Source organism: Erpetoichthys calabaricus, chromosome 14 (genome assembly GCF_900747795.2).
Source record: "Erpetoichthys calabaricus chromosome 14, fErpCal1.3, whole genome shotgun sequence".
Taxonomy (NCBI): Eukaryota; Metazoa; Chordata; class Cladistia; order Polypteriformes; family Polypteridae; genus Erpetoichthys; species Erpetoichthys calabaricus.
The window spans coordinates 94,721,182-94,736,537 of record NC_041407.2 but is presented as its reverse complement, the minus strand read 5'-3'; the positions used below and the strand labels follow the sequence as shown (position 1 = coordinate 94,736,537).

Sequence of the window (15,356 nt, the reverse complement as noted above, 5' to 3'; positions counted from 1 at the left end):
ACTTCTTTGTATTTGTTTCCTGTCCAAACTTCTCCTCTGCTGAGCACCTTCAGCCCCTTATTATCTTTTGCATCCATCCTATAGTGCATCCCATGGCATTTCTTGAAACTTTTTTTTATTCTAATTTGTGCATTGACTAAAACTGTTTTGTGGTGTCATCTTAAAAATGTACCCCCATTATCAACAGATGCACCCTGCCTGTTCACCTTTCAGCCCTTAGCTAAACTCTGCCAATTCTGCTCATTCTTTGGTAAACGTGCACACACTTTACCAATGTACAGTAAGCCATGATAAAGGTTGTTTAATCCATTGCCTTATTTTACTGCAAAAATATTATTTTTGCCAACAAAAGCTGTTTTGGTGCCTCAACTGTATAATTTTCCTGTAACCTAAAGACAATGACATTCTATACAACAGTCTGGGGAGTGCCCTTCTGCAATTGGTAGCTTTTGTAACTCAAATCATTACTTTAATCCTTCAAGTATTTGTATGGATTATGAAACAAATGCACCTCCTACAAGAGCTTTGAGACTTCTATTCATCTGTCACAAAAATGTCTGTGTTCCAGATTCACACATATTTATTCAACTAAAAAATCTGGACAATCTTTTTTTTTATTAGGAATTTCAGAACTCATTTTCAACAAGCACATAGAAGAGGTTATGTGTGCTAAATGGATGGCATACTGTATTTATGATTCTAAATCTTCTGGTGTAGACAAGTGTAAATAATGAATACAGACTGCACAATTATTTATTATAATTACATCTTAGAGATAACAGTAGATAAACCTTGCAAAAATGTCATTTTAGCTGTTCTATTACTCCATGAGCACATGAACAGCATTAGGTCATTCAAACCTATAATCAAACAAGTTCCATTTTATACTGCACATGCCATATGATCAGACATTTCAGTAAACTTTTATTTTATGTTAATTTAAATTAAGTAGATTTCTAGTTAGATGAGCAAAATGCCATGTTTATTCTACACAAAACAGGAAAACAATGTTCTCTTTTTGTCTGTTTAGTCTTTCACCACATATGGCTCCACAGCAACCAATTTCCTTCCATCCTGTTTTGTCAAACTTCATTAATTCCTATATGAAGTGTAAACTGGGCCTGGAGCTGCTACTGAGTTCTGCAAATAAATGGAAGCAAGTCTAATGGCATTAAAGGAAAATCAGAGGTATGTAAATCATCACAGGATGTTTTTCCCTCTGTGGTTACTTAACCTGGAACATAAGTATATAAGAACCGAATGGTTTTCAATATGTTCTTCTTTTGTTTGAGCTGTCTACACATACAAAAGAAGAACCTGTTTAACATATATATTGAATGTAAAGTATATAAAATATTTGTGAATGTTCTAACAACATTTAAACATGAAACATTTTAATCTCAGTTTTTGATTAACAGTCCTACTTTAAACATAAGAACTCTACTCACAAGGACTCACCCAAAGCTTAATTGAGATTCTGTTCTGATTTGTGCTTTATATGTGATAAACAACTATAGCCCAGAGTCACTGTGGAGATTGCTGAGATATCTGAAATACTTTCCACACTTAAAAAAGAAAAATTGTATAACCTGAGTAAATGGTTATGAATTCAACATTAACTACAACAACAACATTTATTTATATAGCACATTTTCATACAAATTATATAGCTCAAAGTGCTTTACATAATGAAGAAAGAGAAAAAGACAAAATAAATAAGAAAATAGAATTAGGGAATACTAATTAACATAGAGTAAAAGTAAGGTCTGATGGCCAGTGAGGACTGAAGAAACCACCCAGCCCCCTCTAGGCATTCTACCTAACATAAATGACCTCACAATTAGTCCTCATTGTATTCAGGACTATAGGGTTCACATGGAAGAACTTGATGATGATGGTCATGTGGACTTCTGGCCTTTAATCCATCAATGTAGGGTCAAACTCTGGTGAACTAGGAAGAGAATCATAAATCGCTATATATATATATATATATACTAGACATTAAGCCCGTTACAATAACGGGCGCTAGTCCAGAAGAAGAAGAAGAACAGTAGTCCATAAACATTAGTAGGAACAGTCTATATTAAATGGCAAGGGACCTTTTACCTCACTAAAATTTTCCCGTAAAATGACAGTAATTTTCATTGAAAGTAATAATGGCTTTGCTGTCCGTAATATGCGTTTAATTTTCTGTAAAAACGGTGGGCAATCAGCAGATTCTCCCCAGCAACTGATGTAATGTGCGCGAAAATAAATCTACTTTTAAAAATCATCGTATTGTAATATCATGAAAATTCGTATATTTAGGAAAACCCCTTCAATGACTGACACTTTACACTTTACCGGGCCAAGCTTCGTAATCGCAAATCTGACATCCTCAGAGTGAACACTTGCACAACAACAAACACTAATCCCACCTGTTTGGGGAAGCTGGTCTCTGCGTCTCAGTACTCGATTGGATTTTTAGTGTTTTCTGTTTTAGGTCTTACCTCATTTACCGAAATCTGATTGGATCTGCCGCGCAATATTTTATAGGTCCCGCCCTCTCTGTCTTGTGTGACGCGTCAAGCAGCCTTTGAAGCATCTGCTTTGAAGCGTAGCACCGTGCCCCGCGCATGCGCACTTCACCAGAAGACACACACACACGGACACTGGACGCACACAGGGGTTTTATAAAAGAGGATATATATATATATATATATCCATCCATCCATCCATCCATTATCCAACCCGCTATATCCTAACTACAGGGTCACGGGGGTCTGCTGGAGGCAATCCCAGCCAACACAGGCCGCAAGGCAGGAAACAAACCCCGGGCAGGGTGCCAGCCCAACGCAGCAAGGAAAATATGTATATATATATATATATATATATATATATGTATATATATATATATATATATATATAATACAGAACTGAATCACAAACAGAAGCCCTCCAGACATGAAAGACTGAGTGCAACATAATATATGATAATATTATCATAGGGAGACTGAAGTACTGAGATAATATTCAATCATGGAGTTTCTGAGAACTTCCACCTTTACTATGTATGCATATACTGTATACTGAATGCATATTTTGTGTTTATTGCATGATGTTTCTCTTTGTTGGGAGTAGCAAGCATGGTGAAGTGAGGAATGAGAACTCCAACATACAGTAAGTCATTAAGACAGCCCAGGACCTCCACTGGCAATCTCAGAAGAATCTCGCCCTAGTCCAGCTAGTCCCTTAACTGCTGTCTATAGACTCCAGTGGGGGCGGGCAGGCCAAAAATGGGAAAACTGGCTGCACGGGCAGGTGTACAATGAAATTAATGAAGCTTAAGCTTCAGGGTCCCAAAAGTGACTTTAGTCCACATTGCTTAAAGCATATAAAAATGTCTTGCAAAAGAACGAGAAACTGTAAAACATTGACTTATAGAGACAAGTCAAATTGATAAATCATTATAAATTTTTTTTTTTTTTAAGATACAGTGATCCCTCGCTATAACGCGCTTCGCCTTTCGCGGCTTCACTCCATCGCGGATTTTATATGTAAGCATATTTAAATATATATCGCGGATTTTTCGCTGCTTCGCGGGTTTCTGCGGACAATAGGTCTTTTAATTTCTGGTAAATGCTTCCTCAGTTGGTTTGCCCAGTTGATTTCATACAAGGGACGCTATTGGCAGATGGCTGAGAAGCTACCCAGCTTACTTTCTCTCTCCCTCTCTCTCTCGCGCTGACGTAGGGGGGTGTGAGCAGGGGGGCTGTGTGCAGCTGCTTCCTGAAGGACATGCTGCACGGAGCTTCGCATACTTAAAAGTTCAAAGGGCACGTATTGATTTTTTTTATCTGTCTCTCTCTATCTCTCTCTCTATCTCTTCCTGCTCCTGACAGAGGGGGTGTGAGCTGCCGCCTTCAACAGCTTTGTACCGGCGGTGCTTCGCATACTTAAAAGCCAAAAAGCCCTATTGATTTTTTTTTTGACTGCTTGCTTTGCACTCCTTTGAAAAGGAAGATATGTTTGCATTCTTTTAATTGTGAGACAGAACTGTCATCTCTGTCTTGTCATGGAGCACAGTTTAAACTTTTGAAAAAGAGACAAATGTTTGTTTGCAGTGTTTGAATAACGTTCCTGTCTCTCTACAACCTCCTGTGTTTCTGCGCAAATCTGTGACCCAAGCATGACAATATAAAAATAACCATATAAACATATGGTTTCTACTTCGCGGATTTTCCTATTTCGCGGGTGGCTCTGGAACGCAACCCCCGCGATGGAGGAGGGATTACTGTATATAGGAAAATTAGGCAAAATGATCAAAAATTTTGTAGGGAATGGTCCATTCACTTCCATGTAAATTTCAGTTTAGTAATACCACAAAAAATCAATGCAACTGATTGTTCTGTACAATAATATACAATCAAGTACATTAAGATATACAAATACAGTAAATGTGGACTAAAATGAACAGGGAATTCAGTCAAGCAAGCAACTTAAATTTTAATATTTAATTTAAGACAGCACTTTGGATCAAATGAAGTAAACAAGCTGCATAAACACATAAACTGGCACAGGGCTGACATAATGCATCTGTGAACTTCATCCTTTACAGATCTATTGTGTGTGTGTGTGTGTGTGTGTGTGTGTGTGTGTGCGTGTGTGTGTGTGTGTGTGTTAATGTCTTCAATAGGCCTGGAGCCTGTAACAAGACAAACATGATGCAAGAGATTATTTTTATATAAAAGGTTGTTTTTTTGCAGTGTTATCATAAGAATCACTTTTTTATTTGCCAGTGCTTAATGTACAGAATTTTGACTTAGTAGATTTGGAGCTGCTTATAACATAACACAATGTCACATACAAATAACATCAATAGCATAAGTTAAAAAAGAGAAAAAACTTTATACAAAGTTGCTGAATAGTACAATAATAAAGGAGATGATGCAAATGGTGATGTGCAAGTGAAAGTGTGAGGGTGTAGTATGTATGCATATGCACACACATACATGTACTATACTGTACATATACTGTACATACACCTTCATACAGTATATGACAGAACACATGACTATGCAAAGAAGACCGGCTAAATAACTGGCTTGAGAGGGCTATGGCTTTGGTGTCTGTTATGTTTTGTTTTAATTGACCTGAAGCATTTACCAGGGGTGAGTTTTTGGAGCAAGTGTTGAGCTGGGTGAGATGAGCCCATGGTGATCCTTTTGACGTGGTTAGTGACATGAGATGTATACAGTCTGCAATAAATGGAAGAGCACAGCCAATTATTTTTTCAGCAAACCTCACAACACAATTCATTCTTGGAGTGTGCTGTTGCTGAACCAAACCAGACAACAATGGAGAATGTGATTCAATTTTCAGTAACGACTTTGTAAAATTGAACTAGGATTGGCTGGGAAATATTTAATTTCTTTAGTTGGCGTAAAAAGTATAACCACTGCTGAGTTTTCTTGGTGACGGAAGTGGTGTTAATTTCTCAGTTGAGAGTGTTTGTGATAGTTGTGCCCAAAAATTTGAAGGATTCCACCATATTGACTGCAGAATCTTTCATTTCTAGTGGGAGAGGTTGAAACTGCTGTTTGTGAAAGTCAATGACCATTTCCGCTGTCTTGATGGTATTGAGGACCACGTTATTGGTAGCACAACAAGACACGAGATGAGACAACAGCTTTCTGTAAGCTGTTTCGTTACCATTAGTAATAAATCCAATAATGGGGTATCATCACTGAACTTAATGATTTTTACTAAAGGATCAGTGGACCTACAGTCATTGGTATACAGGAAATAAAGTAGGGGGGAAAGTACATGGCCTTGAGGGGCACCTGTGCTAATATTGAGACAGTCTGAGAGGCAGGAGCCCACATGAATAATTCTGGTTTGTCAGAAAACTGTAAATCCATTTACAGATGGGAGGATTCAGTTCAGTCTGTAGAAGTTTAGTTAACATCGGTTCAGGGACAATAGTGTTAAAGACTCAACTGAAGTCTACAAACAGTATTATGGCCTAAGTTCCTTTACGGTCCAGAAGCTCTATTACAAAGTGAAGGCCCGTGTTAATGGCATTGTCCACAGATCTATATGCTCAGTATGCAGAATGAAGAGGGTCAAGATCAGTAGCAGTAACAGACTTCAGATGGGTTAGAACAAGCTGCTCAAATTGTTTCATTAGAACTGATGTAAGAGCAATAGGCCTGTAGTCATTCAGGCGGCGTATTTTGTCATTTTTGGGAGCAGGAACAATAACAAAACATTTAAAGCAATCTGGCAGAGTACATTGTGCAAGAGACTGGTTAAAGATATCTGTGAACAGAAGAGCGAGTTTCCAAGCAAAGTGTTTGATTGTTGCAGGTGAGACAGAATCAGGACCAGCAGACCTTGCAATTTTGTGTTGCAAATGGCTTCCAAACATCATATTCCTTGACTGAAAAGGAAAACAAGACATGAGGCTTTTGTGAAGAAGTGGCTGATGTCAAAACCACTTCAGAATTGGAGGACAGAGGGATTGTCGATACTCAGCACCTTATTGTTCAAATCTGCCATAAAACCTATTAAGTTTATCAGGGAGGGATGAATCTGAGTAAGCACTGGGAAATGTCTTTGCAATTTGTAACAGACTGTAGGCTTCTCCATACAGAGTAGCTATTGTTTGCTGAACACTGAAGCTCCAGTTTATTTTTGTTGTTTCTGTTTAGCATATCTGATTGTATTGTTTAGCCTATTCCTGGTGTGTTTTATGGGCTTTTTCTTGTACCTGACGTAGATTCCTTAGTTCTTTGGTGAACCACAACTTTTCATTATTGTAAATCACCATAGTTATTGCTGGGGATGCAGACCTTATCATAGAACCTGATGTAAGATGTTACAGTGTCAGTCAGGTCATGAGTGTTTTTTATAAGCATTTAAAAAAATCCCAATCAGTCCAGTCCAAACAATCTTGTAATGATTCCACTGACTCATCAGTCCATGAACGTATAGATTTTCTTACTGGTTTAGCTAATTTAGCCCTTGTTTTTAAGTGGGTAACAACTGTAGCATAGATTGGTCAGAGTTACCCATCACTGGGGAGTTTGCATAACTGTTCTAATGAACTAGTGATGTAATCTACCAAATGCTGCTGTGCTTCATTCACCTTCACCTCAGGTGGGATGTAAACTCCAACAAAAATTATTGAAGAAAATTCTCTAAGTGAACAGAACAGCTTACAGTTAATAGCGAATAGTTCCGGATTTGCTGGAGAAATGTTTTGATAATAAGGAAACATCACTGCACCAATTTTTATTAATACAGAACCAGACTTTGCCTCCTTTTGAATTGCTACAACAATCAGCATCTCTATGTGTTCTGTAAAGCAGAAATCCGAGCAATTCTAATGCAGAGTCGGGAACTGGTACCTTAAGCCATCTCCACAAAACAATATACTGAAGATAACCCTTACTTGCTGCAAGAAGAATATTAAGTTTGTCTGCTTGTTCCTCAGTGATCTGACGTTAGGTAAAATTAGACTGGGAAAAAAAGTGTGGCTCCTGAACCACACAAGAGACCCAGCACAAGTCCCCCTTCTCCACTTCAGGTGCGAGTTACTTGGCCGGGAATCCAAGTTTTCAGTCAGTGGGTTCATAAGTAGTAAATTTATATGTAAACATCCTTGATCGGTTGAGAATGAATGAAGTCTCATCCCAATAGATAGGAGCTGTATCTCGTGCATAAGAAATCCTCATTTTGTTACAAAAGGCAAAGATAACAGACAAAAACAACAGACACATAAGCAGCAAGCAGACAACCGTGGCTGCCCTGATTGGAGTCATCTTGTTACATAGGTTTCTACAGAAACATGCAGACACTATGCCAAAATCATCTTTTTCTCAACATTTTGAACATTATAGAATCAAAATCTGACTTTTAACTCAATAGCAATATTTTGACCCTATCACAACACTTCCATTTTTATGGAAGTAAAACAGCAAAAAGGGATATGCCAACAGGGTAAGCTGAATATCTAAAAACATTGATCCAAAAGAAAATCAAATAAAGAAGCAAAATAATTCAGAAATCAAAAAAAACAAGAAAAAACTTTTTTACAACAACTCTTCACCACACTCAATGATCCACTGGTGAATCCTTTCCTCTGGGCTACTTATAACGCCAGAGGGAGGACCCAGGAACACATACTTAAAGGGACAATGTGCCATTAACAAATTTAAACAAAAATAACATAAAACATTAAAAATGGTAATTCAAAATGACAAAAACAACAATAAAAAAGAAAGTACACTTAAATCCTAGGTGTAACACAGCACTTTGTTCATGTTTTTATGTTACGTTTTTTCTTTATGTTGCATTTTTTTCATTAATATAGTTGTAATTACTGTGTAGATATTCTGCTACAAAATAAAAGAAGGCAGGGAAGAATAAAACTGTATATTTTATAAAGCTAACAGTTCAGTTGAACCACAGCATAGACAAAGCCCACAAGCTTTTTTAAGCCCAAACTTCCCTTCTACAAAATGCTTCCAAAGAGGAGTCAGAGGATGGCCCATCATCAAAAATACTGAAACAAATTTACTTACTGAGGGTTCAAAATAACCTAATGCCAAAAACCAGAACGCTACCTAGAATCTAAGTCAAAAGGCTAATCGCTAATTTTCAAAGCCAGAGACACACTAAGTATCTTGCCAACCTTCTTATGAAAAACAAAAAAAATATCAAGCTCAGATGTGAGGATGTGTTGCCGGCTTATAAACCTTCATACTGGAGACATCACACAACGCATCACTGAAACAAAAACCCAGCAGCGCCCAAGTTAAAAACAAAGTGACAGAAGAATGAAAATATAAAAAGAAAATAATTATTTAAACCTCCTGAGCCATGACAACAGGTTGCTAGGTTAATAAGTGGAAAAATAAGTACAAATTGAATTGAAAAAAATGATATGAAATTGATTTTTAAAACGGAAAAAAAATCCTACTGTTATGACTTGGAGTCCCAAAGTATGTAAGTCCTAAAAGCACTTCCAAAAATGTCCACTAGAGGGGGGAATCCCGTCAAAAACCCTGGCTAGATACAAAGTGCCACGTAGAATATTTATTAAATAAAATATTTATTATCACACAAATGCCCTGTCAGCACATGAAGCACCATACAGCACACAAGGCAAAAAGGAATCGCCAGCAAGGGCAATCCAAAGCAAACAAGTCCCAATACACAATCCAAAAGCAAAGACAGAAATGGTCAAAAATCCAACTAATCAAAACAGCAAAAACACAAATAACGCTCACTAACTCCCAACACATTCAAAATGAACTTCCAGGAACTGTGCGAGACCTTCTAGTTTTAAAGGGTGGAGGGCAGTTCCTGTCAGTGATAGGTCGGTGGCACCACCTCTTGAGGGTCCACCCACAAAACACATGGAACATAACAAATGCAGCTTACATACATAGACAAAATCAGAAATAAAGAATGATACACGTGATCAGCATAAATAAAAAAGTCAAAAAATGAACAAAAGACACATAAAGCATGAATTTGGAACCCATTCAGGGGAGGAATCCTGGCTGAAACGTAACACCAAGCTGCTCTACTAGAGCAGGCAACACAGACTGAAGTCCCTGTCTGTGAAGTCTTGTGTATTTGCCCTCTTTCCAGACTTGATCAAGCACCAAACACTAACCAACTCTCTCATTCCCCTATCATATTTCTCTTCCTGTCTGTCCTCACCCTTGCCACAGTACCTACGTGATGACCAAACCAAGGCCCAGTGTTCTACTCGCATGCATCTGTCCTTTTTACCACACCCTAAGATTACCTCTGGTGCAATTTCCAGAATCACTTTTGGGGTCAGGAACACCTTTTGAACATCATAGGGACATCTTCATACATTTTCTTGTGGCAGAAACACATAACCCTTATGTTTGGAAACCTTAATGTACAAGAATAAACAAAAAGCAAACTAACAGCATTTTAATCGGAAGTGTACTTAGAAGTCTGGATGCACCATATGCCATCTTTAAAGGCATGATATCATTACAGGTCATGCCATAATGTTATTGTGAACTAGGAATCCCAAAACACATAATCCCAAAAACACTTCCAAAACTTCCCACTAGAGGGGGATATCACCATCATGCCCAGTTAGTAAAAATTGCAAAAACAGAGCCTTTATAAGTAAAAGATTCATTCTTCACAGAAAATGGTCTTCCACAAGAATGAAGACAAAAGGCACAAGAGGCAAAAAGGAGTTGCCTGTAACACAAAAGGCAATCCAAAGCAAACAAGCCCCAAAGCAGATATGAGAAGAATGGCCAAAATCAAAGCAATAAGGTCAAAAATCCATAGGATCATGAAAGCACAGAACTATACAAAGAAACGCTCACCAAACTCCCAAGCACATTCCAAATGAACCACCAGGAACTCTGGGAGAGCCTCCGGATTTGTAGGCAGGCAGTTCCTTGGCGATTATTGGAAGGCAGTCCCACCTCTTGGGGTTCCTCCCACAATATATATGGAACATCCCCAAGGTTTTGAAACATAAAGAAACATAATCACAATCAATAGCAAATAAGCATAAATAAAACTAATACATTCAAAAGAATCAAAAATGACATAAGACATGAATTTGAACTCCAGCCAACAGAGGAAGCCTGACTGAGATATAACACACAGGAGATCATGTGACCATATCCAGGAAAGCAATGGATACACGATATGGTTGCAGCCATCAGAAACAACCAGAAACAGGTTGCGTGTATGGCACTTCACAATGGTTGAAGAATGACATATTATTCCTAATAGTAAAAATAAACACAAAAATTCTAAACGATTAAAAACAAATGATAGTCAAAATGACAGAAAATGAATAAATAACAGAAATAAGGACATAATCCAGAAAGACAAACAATACTGCAGGTAGAACTGCTGTACCAGACATTTTACAATGTGTGAGTGCCCAGCAGTAACATAATGGGGTTTCCACCTTTACTTAAATGGGTACCCATTATGCAGGGACATTTTGGGTGTGGTAGTGAAAAATAGATGAAGCTTTGTTTGTCTTATTTACTTTTTCAGAAGCTCTTTAAATCTATCTATCTATCTATCTATCTATCTATCTATCTATCTATCTATCTATCTATCTATCTATCTATATATATATATATATATATATATATATATATATATATATATATATATAGTGGAAAGACAGCCCCCGGACACAGACAGACAGACACAGAATGCCCAAAACACACACATTTATTTATTATGATGCTATTAAACAACACCACCACAATCACCAACAGTCTCTTTCTCTCGCCTCTACTCTCCTCCTTACAAGCTCCGTCTCCTTCCTCACAACTCCGGCTTGTCAACAGGAGTTAGGCAGCCCCTTTTATACCACCCCCCGGATGTGCTCCAGGTGCTTCCTGATAGTTCGCAGACAACACTTCCCGGTGTGGCGGAAGTGCCATATGAGCACCCGGAAGCACTCTGGGTGTTCCTGGACTTAGTTCCAGCAGCACTCCCGGTTGTGGCGGAAGTGCTGCATTCCAGGACTCGTTAATCTTCTAGACGCCCCCTGGGAGGTGTTGTCCCTCTCGTGGTCCGTCCTGGCATCCGCCACATTATATATATATATATAAACACACACTATGGTCTGAAGGCTCTGCTACCTGAAGTAGTTTCATTTATTTATTTCTCGTCATTACAAAAATATCTATATGTTGTTACTCTGTGGACTAATGGGCTTCATTTGACTTGTTTAAGATATAGTTTGATAAAGTCATTAACAAGTTAAAATATTGGGAAGATGATTCTGAATTATGTAATTAAACAAAAAATGTTTATCTTATATAGCACCAAGATAGAAGACATTAATCTTTGAGTGAGACTTTAAAGAGTACTCAGATGGAGTGATATTAACAGACCTATGAAGACAGTTCTGAAGAGATGGAGCCACAGAGCTTAGTGCTCATTAAGAATTTCAATATGGGTCCTTGGACTTTTGAAAAGGTCAGTGCCAGAGGATCTCAATTGTCTGGAATGTTGGGAAGATACAAATAATGATAAAATTTAATAGGAAATGTTAAAATTGTGCTAAAGTAGCTTTGTAAGTAATAAAGAAAGTACTGAACATCATGTGATCTTCTACAGACATTAATCATAAAATTAACTGAAAGCCAACACAAAGACTTTGAAATGGAGCTACTGTAGTTTGCTTTGTAGTCATAACTGTGATCCTATTTGCTGTATTCTGAATGAAATGTGTGGAAACAGAAGGACATAAACAGCAATAGTCAATTTCAAAGTCATATAATAAATCTAGAATTGTAGTGTTAAAGGGTAAGATTTGTACTTTCAAGTCAAAGTTATTTCTTCACAATCATGATATGTATTAGTTTGCCACATAAAAGTTTCTGCTAAAGCAGTGATTCTAAACCTTTTTTGAGTCATGGACCCCTTTAAGGGCGGCACGGTGGCGTAGTGGGTAGCGCTGCTGCCTCGCAGTTGGGTGATCTGGGGACCTGGGTTCGCTTCCCGGGTCCTCCCTGCGTGGAGTTTGCATGTTCTCCCCGTGTCTGCATGGGTTTCCTCCGGGCGCTCCGGTTTCCTCCCACAGTCCAAAGACATGCAGGTTAGGTGGATTGGCGATTCTAAATTGGCCCTAGTGTGTGCTTGGTGTGTGGGTGTGTTTGTGTGTGTCCTGTGGTGGGTTGGCACCCTGCCCAGGATTGGTTCCTGCCTTGTGCCCTGTGTTGGCTGGGATTGGCTCCAGCAGACCCCCGTGACCCTGTGTTCAGATTCAGCGGGTTGGACGATGGATGGACCCCTTTAAGAATTTGATGAAAGCTATGGACCCCTTTCCCCAGAAATATTCACATAAACACAACTTTGCATGAAATTTATAAAATGTACTTTATTTATCGAGATTTGATTGTGTTATATATTTTTATATATATATATATATATATATATGACATAAACAAAGTGTTATTAAACTTTAAAGTAAACAATCTAAAAAACACTCCTTTTTTATGCAAAAAGTAATGGCCACACATTATAATTATGAAATACAATCCTCTTGTGCAAATTAAAATAGATCTACTACTATTACATTTTCTACTACTCCATGTACTCTAAATCAACAGTACCGGGCTATATAATGAATATGAATGTTCATTTTTATCTGATCCTCACGGACCCCCTGAAACCCATCCATGGACCCCCTAGAGGTCCTTGGACCTCAGGTTAAGAACCCCTGTGAAAAGTGAGCTTTTTTTTAATATAAATTTTACAAATGCCTTGTCAGTTCTTGAAGCTTACAATTAGGTTCTATGGAACATAGCTTCCATACTTAATAAAAAAAAAGTTTTAAAACTTCCCCAATATGTCCACTTTGAAAGGGCAAACATTTTAATTTAAGAAAGTGTGCCTTGTGCTTATGAGGCATCCTTGTGACAACAGAAGATAACAAGAAACAATTCTTTTATTACAGATTCTTGTTCCTATTTTCTCACGGTAAGGATATGTTTTGTGTTCATTTACGCGCTTGCGGAGGTCAAGGAGTTATGATAACAGAATGGCACCCCGCTCATTACAATCTGTGTAGCTGTTTTACACAGGCCATTAAACGAGAAGCACACAGAATGAGAGCATAGTAAAAAGAGCACACGAGTTTCATTGTACTTTGTACACATAACAGTAAATCTGAACTGTACTGATTACAGTGCAATGTATTTTTAATAAAAGCCTTAAAATTTTTAGGGAGCCAAACAGTTTTTGCCTTACCATGTCTTGCACACATGCAATCAAAACAATTTTAAAAAATCACTGAGAAAAAGGCAGAGTGTGCAATAGAGCAGATTAAAGCTCCACAAGCCAATTATTGATTTTTTTTTAATACACGATGAGCTGCTCTTGCTGATGATCTTCTTATATAATAGGTTAGCCGTGGCTGTCCATTTCTCTGTCCAGGATTTTAAATCACCTGTAGCTCACAAACCATTTCTCCTATTGACCTAGAGAAAAGCCAAGCAAAATGACACCTTTTATTGGCTAACTAGAAAGATTACAATATGCAAGCTTTCGAGGCAACTCAGGCCCCTTCTTCAGGCAAGATCTTTCCTGAAGAAGGGGCCTGAGTTGCCTCGAAAGCTTGCATATTGTAATCTTTCTAGTTAGCCAATAAAAGGTGTCATTTTGCTTGGCTTTTCTCTACATTCATAATGGCTAACACGGTACAACACCCTAGTACTCCTATTGACCTGAAATTTGGTACACAGGGTGATGATTTTAATTACTCTTTATATTTTTATTTTATTGTAGAGTCAACATTCGGCAGCAGGGCGGCCGCGCAATGCATGCATAAGGCTAAATCATTCTTGAGGCAGATTGAACACTTAAATGCCAGCTTAAGTGAAAATTTGAAAAAACATACTAAGTAATTGCAACACAAAAACTGACTTAATCAGTTTTAACGCTAAAAGATGCCAACGGAAGAAGAGAAGAAGTGGGCCGCTAGGGTGAAGAAAAGAAGTGCTGCTCAGGAAGCAGCAAGCGCATCAACCTCTGAGCAAATGAATGCTAAACATACAGAGAAAGAGGATGAAAACTAGGAATGATCAAGTCAAGTGGATTCATTACACGTTATCGTGCAGTCCGCCGTTACTGGTATGATAATAAAAGAAGTGAGCACAACGTTTATGAGTGAGTGAATGCCAATCAATCTGTAGGTACATGGAGATTCTGTGTAGAACCTGGCATTGTGAAACAAGAATGACAGCCTACACCGCCTGTGTTAAAACACCTCTGTTGAATTCACTAAACTTAGGTGAATTGGTGTTGCTGAATTGGCCCTATAGGATGTATATGGACATACTTGGTAAGTTTTTTAGTCTTTTTCTATCATGGATTATGGATTTTATAGAGTCCCATTGTAAGATGCAATAACAGACAAAGTATTTTTAAAATTTATAAAAACATTTCACTTTAGAAACACAACTTTGTTTGGCAAATTAAGACATACCATGATTATGAAAACTTAAATTGCTGGCTTGAAAAATACCAAACTTTTCTTTAAGCCTATTTCCCTGTGTACGCTCTCCTTGAAAAACATTTTTAACAGTACAGAAATTAGATTCCAAAATTAAAATTATTACCTGTACCTCCAATTAAAATTAGTGAAAAATAATAATAGAGACGTGGACTTGGCCCCCGTCCATATACTGCCAATGTTGTATGATTGTTAGTGCATTTCTTCATCCTTTGCCACCTCTTCTCCAGGTCATTACAATATTATCTATAGATTGTTATTTTTTTTTTTTTTTTTTATATTTTTATTTTATTAATTTTCATTGTAATCATTCCAT

General features: G+C 37.7%; 1 protein-coding gene and 1 long non-coding RNA gene across 8 annotated transcripts in view; one reads left to right on the top strand and one right to left on the bottom strand.

Annotated features, from left to right (window-relative positions):
• LOC114665305 (keratin, type I cytoskeletal 15-like) overlaps positions 1-15,356 on the bottom strand; it is a 76,490-nt gene that overhangs the window by 38,036 nt on the left and 23,098 nt on the right. The window lies entirely within an intron of this gene.
• The window catches only part of LOC114665309 (uncharacterized), a 52,878-nt gene that overhangs the window by 16,641 nt on the left and 20,881 nt on the right, over positions 1-15,356 (top strand). The window lies entirely within an intron of this gene.